Below are 7,534 nucleotides of genomic sequence, written 5' to 3'. Positions count from 1 at the left end.
GTGAATGCGGTATACTGTAGAGATCATTACCCCCATTACCATACATAGAACATGTTTTGGAAAGGGTGGCGAGGATGTAGAAGCCTATAGTTTTTTGGAAGGATTCTCGGGATACAAACAAGTATCCATTGCACTAGTGGAGGACCAACATAAACTGCTTTCACCATCACATGGGGAACCTTTTCATATAAGGTCATGCCACTTGGACTAACCAATGCTCCCATAACATTCTAGACATTAATGAGCACATCTTTCGAGGATTACTTGCAAAAATGGTTGGAGATGTTCATTGATGATCTTTGTGTACACTCTCTTTGGAGCCTTGGAGTCTTAAAGAGGAAGCATTGGAGCTTCTTTGTAAAGCTTTTGGATCTGCAACTCACCTCTTAGCAAAGCAAGCAGATGCCAGTAAGAACAAAAAACGCATCAACCCCGTCGCCTTCCTGTAGTTCCGTCACTGTTCCGTTCCGTCTACAGCCACCGTCCATTCTTCCGTCCATCATTGCAGTCTGTTCATCCAGCCATTCGTCGCATATGCCACCTTGTATGGTGGTAAGCCAAGCTTTGTAAGCTTGGCTACTACAACAGTATGGCAGCTGTGAGATAGCATCACCCAAGCAATGCATCATCGATTCAACAAAATGCGAACAGCAGCGCAACGCATCAACGAGCAGTGCAACATCAAGCAAAACCCTAAAATTCCATGCATTTTTTCAGAGAATGATTTTTTTTTTCAAAGGTTTGTCCTTTTCAAAGGTTTTGCATTAAAAAAAAACTTCTAAGGTTTTTTTTCTTCAAAAAGCATTCAAAGCTTTGCTTTTAAAGGAAAAAAAAAGAGGATACTTTCAAACCTTTCTCTCAAAGGTTTTAGAAAGGTAAGACGAGATCCCTTATTTCTTTCAAGCTCGAGGCAAGCGGAGGAAGAAATTATTTTTATCATTCTCGCTTGGGAAGTTCAAGGTATGATGCACAATTTCTGAAACCAAGCAAATCAACGCATCAAGCATGAAATCTGACCCTAAAAATTTCTGATGAACTCATGTGCATGGAAATCGTCTATCGTATTATAATGGAGTTACACACTGTCCTTGTGTTGATAAACAAGTGGTAAGACCTCTCCTCAATCAATGTTCACATTAGTGTATGTATTTTTGCATCATGATGAAGTGGAAGCAAGAAGCATATTGAGAAGCACATGCATAAGCTATTAAAACATGAGTGGTAGCCATGTGTTGGTCTATGTGGCAGCTGGACTAAGGAAGCTAGCGTGATTGGAAGGAGACATGTATGCATGAAGCATGTCTACCACAAGAAAGGATAGGAGAAGCACGAAGATGCAACCATGAAGCCAATGTAATGAAGAATGGTACATCTAAACCCCACTTTGAAGATTGTCTTTTGCAAGAAGATGGTTTCATCAAAGCGAAGGAGCAACAAGGGTGGTGCACGAAGCCACTATGGAAGAGATGGTACCAAAGATGTTTCTAAGGTTGAGGCTCACATGCCAAGCAACTCTTCTAGTTGAGGAGTGAAGCATGCTTACTAGAATTGGGAGTGAACCACATTTCTCTATAACTCATCACTTTTGTAAAAGCCTAATTTATAAAGGCTACCTACCTTGTCATCTATCCTACGGGCTGAGAGGGGGTCATTTTGTTCTTGTCTGTCCAATGCTCACCTTTCCATGGGTGGCATTGAGAAGGGGTGTTGAAATATATGATGTACAAGTGGTAACGGGTGAAAGAAAGAGGTCATGTAGGTGTGAACACACCCCGAATAAAGTGGACATGTGGGTGGAAAAGGGATCTAGGGTTGGCCTAACCCTGGCCCTTGGTGGACCCTATATAAAGGGTAGGAGGCCTCACTTTTTGGTAACATAATACAAATAAGACATTCACAAGGAGAAGGTCAAGCCAACTTTGGAGTGGCTGAAATAAAAGGTAATATAGAAGCTTTCTATTCATCTTGTGTTCTTTCTCTCTCTCATATATGTTGTTCTATCTTGCCATTAATTATTGCTTCCGTTGTGCATACTTCCCATAATTTGGACATGTATTATATATTCTTAAACCCTTTGAAATGTCAATTTTGGGTAAAGCATGGAGTAATATTGAGACATATAGTGTTCAAGAATAGAATTTTCATAGATGATAGTAAGGTAAAACTCATACTAGAGTTTCCACCACCCACCAACTATAATGGAGTACCCCGAAACAGAAGTTCAAAAAGATTTTTAGAATGTGCATTAGAAATTAAGTATAATTTATTCAAGAGGCCTTATCCTAGGAGTCCAGATTTTTGAAAAATTTCAAATTAAGGTTTTGAAAGGCCAATCAAATTCATCCAAATGTATGAAGAAGATAAATAGAAGAAATAAAGAAAATCACCCCCAAAAATGAGTAAATACTCACATAAGATGAAGAGTGGACTAAGGACCAAAGGAAAAGCTTAAAAAATGGATTTTTAACACCTCACAATGGGGATTCCCCCTCATGAATGAGGCGCCTACTTCACATGTGCAATTGAGTTTTAAATCTTCAAAAATTGAGATATTTCATCTCTCCTTTCTCCTAATTCAAGTCTAGTTCCAAAAAGTTAGCTCAACTGACCTAAAAATGGTCAAAAATTGACCAAACTGATTTGAAAAATTGTAGAATCAGTTTGTTTGGTTTAGGAGCTCAATTTTTCCTATAAATAGAAGCCTCCCTCTTTGTTGAAAAATAATAGTGTTTATGCACTGTTACTCTACTCCTCCCAAGCCAAGAACTGTGAATTTATTAATAATTCACTAGTTTTTGACGTTTCCCTCTTCCAAAGATTGGTGGCCACTCTTGTTACAAACAAGAGTAGAACCCTCAAACCATCAAGCCAAAGGAAAGCTCCCAGAAATTATGTAAGTAGAGATCTTGTAATTTTCTTTATTGATTTTTATGCTTTTCTAATTTTTATGATTGTTTGAAGTGATAAATGGATGCTATGCCTTGATCAAAAGGCTTTTCCCCTCTCTCTTCTTAGAATCAACCCTTCTTTATTCCGACACATGGGCTATTACCTGAGGTTCATTATGTTCCATGTTAATATCACTAAGCCATTATATAAGCTTTTGATTGTCTTTGAATGGACTGAGTGTTAGCATGCTTACGATGAATTGAAGAGGGCATTAGCTAGTGTACCTATCTTGAGACCACCAAATTGGGATCTAATGTTCCATGTGCATATCGATGCATCAAACTTAACAATTGGGTGTGTTTTAGCATGGGCAAGGGGAGCATAAATTGGATTACCCAATCTGCTCTGTGAGTTAATAGTTGAGATGAATTATACCACAATCGAGAGGGAAGGACTCACCATGGTATATGTAGTGATGAAAAAGTATAGACATTATCTATTTAACAAGTTCATTTTCTTTGTGGATCATCAAGCTTTGTTGTATCTTCTCAACAAACCTTGTATGAGTGGGCGAATTACCTGCTAGTTGCTTTTGCTACTAATGGAGTTTGACTTTACTATCACAGTAAGGAAAGATTCACCAACATGTATTGGCAGACCACATGTTGAGGATACATAATGGAGAACTTGCCCCCCACTAGTGTGGATGATGAATTACCAGATGCTTCTCTATTCAAATTAGTTTTGGTATCAGAATGGAGTGAAGAAATTACCGAATATCTTACCTAGGGATTTCCACAAGACAAGCCACTAAACAAGGATAAGATGTGACAACTTAGTAAGTTGATAGAACCCTACTAGTTAATAGGCTAGTCCATTGTATAAGCTAGTTGTATAAGCTAGGCAAAGATCACGTGTTAAGATGGTGTATAAGGGAGGATAAGTTCTTGACCATTTTAAAAGAAGCTCATAGTGGAATAACTAATGGTGGACATTTTCTAGGTGAAGTAGCAACAACGAGAAATATCTTATAGGCAGGGTTATGGTGGCCACCAATAATGTTTGGTGATGCCATGGAATTCGTCAAACACTGTGATGAATGCTACTGTTTTAACATTTCCCATGGACAAAATAAAAAGGCTTTGGTTCCAATCATTGTGCAACAACCCTTTGAGAAGTGGTGAGTAGAATTTGTTGGACTCATTAGTCCAGCTGCGCAACAAGCTATGCAACAAATGCAAGCCTGGTATATAATCGTGGCCCCCAACTATTTCACAAAATGGATAGAAGCAAAAGCCACATGAAAGGTGGATGCTCGTACAACTTTAAATTCTTATACGAGCATATCATATCACGGTTTGGGTGTTCCCTAGAGCTAGTTGGTGATGATAAGGGCTCCCATTTCATCAACAAGGTCATTGAACACCTATTGACAGGATTTATGGTGGTACACCGTAAGTCAACACCATAATGCCCTCAAGCTAATACACAAGCTAATACACAAGGTCATTGAACACCTATTGACAGGATTTATGGTGGTACACCGTAAGTCAACACCATAATGCCCTCAAGCTAATACACAAGCAGAACATACCAATAAAGTTCTTTATAGTATCCTCACCAAGACTGCAAAAGCTAACCGAAACGATTGGGAGAATAAGCTAATAGCAGTAATGTGGGCCTATAGGACTTCCTATAAGGTAGCTACATGATAAATTCCTCTTTGGCTCGCCTATATGGGATTGAGGCAGCGATGCCTATGGAATATTTAGTACCCAGCTTGAGGATAACAGTAAACGATCATCTCAGGGAGAATGCTCTAGAGATGAGAGGCTAATCAAATTGGAAAAGCTTGATGAGACTCGAGTAATTGCTCTATATAGGATGATAGTGGAGGAACTCAAGCAGCACAAACAATGGTTTGACCAAAACTTAAAATCTAAAGACCTACACGAAGGAGACCTGGTACTTATGTACGAAGTCGATTATTCCAAAAGTGGAAAAAGCTGAAATATCAAGGGTTAAGGCCATTTGGGGTTGCGGAGCTCACCTCCCAAAAGGAGCAGCTCGCATCGAGACCATTGATGGAGTTGAGATGCAGGACTACATAAATGGTAGCAAACTTAAAAAATATTGTGGACCCTTAACCCGACATGTTGGCACAGTCATGTAAAAATAAACAAGAGGGTCGAGAAGGAAGCACAAGAAGAGGCTAAGGTGAGGGCAGCCAAAGCTAAAGCAAAACAAAATGGGCTCACACTCCAAATAAAGATGACGACTCTAACACTGATTGAGGAAGAGGACCTAGAGATAGAGTCAGCTCAACTCAAAGTAGGATTCTCTATGGAAGGGAAAACAACTAATCTCCTTGCAATGATTGATTTGGGAGCAAGTCATAACTTACTCTCGTACGAGAAATGGGTGAAACTCAAGGAGCTAGAGTTGGAGACAACATCAGCCAAAGTTAAAAGTATGCATGCAGGAACAATAGGAGCTTTAGGAAGTTTAAAGGTTAATGTTTCCACCAGAAATAACCCTTGGATGTGTAAGGTTTTTGTCATGCATGCAGGTTCCTTGTTGGAAGAGGAAATGCTGCTCAGACGAAGTTGGATCTCAGCAATGAGTTGCGAAGTAAATTGGGAGTAAAGGATTGCACATGTCATCGAGGGTTGTAGATATACATTGCCACTCTGGAATACCTTAGACTCCAGTAAACAATCTCAAATCTGAGCAACCACAGCCACCTAAGATGCTACTATGTCTTCCTGCACCTGACACACCACAAATACCCAAGATCAAAAGAAGTCAATATGATGGCAGAGGCTAGAATCCCACCTCACAAAGCAAACCTCTAAGAATTAGCAGCCTCATGTTCATCAATATTGGGTTCTGAAACAACGATTAAAGGCACAGGGATACTATGAAGGGAATAGAAAGATATGGGTACACCCAAACAACGAAGCCCTGAAGTAAAGCCATCCGTGCAAAAACCTCCTCCATCAACCACCAAACACGCAAACTATCATATCCAAACTAGCTCTACTAGGAAGATTGGAAAAGCAATGGAAGGCATGAATGGATCTTGGTCAGGAACACTACCCTTCCAAGTCAAGTAACAAAGCAGGTATGGATACCTAAAAGAAAACCAAGTCAAAATTCTGAGCTCACTAAGTCCAACCAAAAGGTCGAGAATATGTGGGAATGGCGGCAAGAATCAGTGCAACTAAAAATGTGACTAGGAAGCCACAAGAACCTAAACAAAAGCCACAAGAACCTAAACAAAAGCCACAAGAACCTTCCCAACCCAACGTCACAAAGGATGCCAAGAAAACTTGGGTAAAATAGGTGAATTACTCAATTCCTTGTCCCAAAGGCAAAGCTATCGTAGCAAACCCACAAGACCACATGTTAAAGTAGGACATGCTCACAGAAGAACCTACTACAAGTCTTATGGATTGGCTCATTCAATGGATGGAGCAGGACTTATTGTGTTCCACATAAGAATTGTAAATGTTACACCAACACACCTTTTCTACATCAAGAGATTCCTCCAAATATGCTTGGGCCTATCCCATGGAGCATCATGCTAGAAACTCACAAATGATCCTATAGATTAGGCCCCGGAGGACTAACTTGCTAACAATCTAACAGTATTCACACCCCTTTGGAAAGCCTTAGATTCTCCACCATGATTCTGCATAATCACGTCACATAACTTTTGCCCAAAGTCATCATAGAAGTCTAAAATCACACCTCAATTGCATCATAATCCAATCTAGACTCTAACATGGCCAAAACCTCATAGTCTTGTCACTGTGATTCTGGTTGAATTACCATCATGATTCATGCACTTGCATAATCATGCCACCAAGAATGTGCCAAACCTAATATTTTCTAAGCCCTAGGGATGTATTGTGACTGGTAAGGATGGAATCACAAGATTTTTAAAATCTTCACCTAACATGATTATATAGTGATCACGATCGTGTCATGGCCTTTGTTGACATGATCACACCAACCCTTAGCATGATCAGGACATGCATTCTCACGTGAATAAGATGATGCCATGTGTTCTCTGAATTAAATCCTTAGCCGCCTGATCACCTGTGCTTATAAATAGGTGATTCTCCTTTCTATTTGCATTGTTTCTTCTATTTTCCACTTTTGACTTTTCTTTGATTTTGACTGCACTTGCACCTGCCTTGCTGACTACACAAATTCAAGTCTATGAACACCACCCTCACTAAGTAGGATGTCATGTGCCCATTCTCTAATTTTATTACTCTTGTTTGTATACTACTAAACATTAAACATGAAGGCAACATGTAGATATACCACATGGAATGTTTTGTTTTCTTCCTCTTCAAAATTTTCCCTTCCTTTGATGCACCCCACCCATTGACACCTCTCTTAGAGCTCTCCACTTCCCTCAAAACCTTAAAAATATAGGTTCACCCAACCATGATTGAGCGAATTGCGCAATCACGGCCCCAACCCCCCATGTCTGCATAATCATGTCACATAAAACTTATCACAAACAACAGTTAACCCCTCAGTGACCTTTGAGTTGCCAATGGAATTTATTCACAATCAATGACATCCACCGTGATTCTGCAATTTGTAAAATCATGGCGTATTGCCATGT

Source organism: Cibotium barometz, chromosome 26, assembly GCF_041138505.1.
Source record: "Cibotium barometz isolate CiBa-2024 chromosome 26, ASM4113850v1, whole genome shotgun sequence".
Taxonomy (NCBI): Eukaryota; Viridiplantae; Streptophyta; class Polypodiopsida; order Cyatheales; family Cibotiaceae; genus Cibotium; species Cibotium barometz.
The sequence above is the reverse complement of the archived record's forward strand: the minus strand, read 5'-3'. Positions refer to the sequence as shown.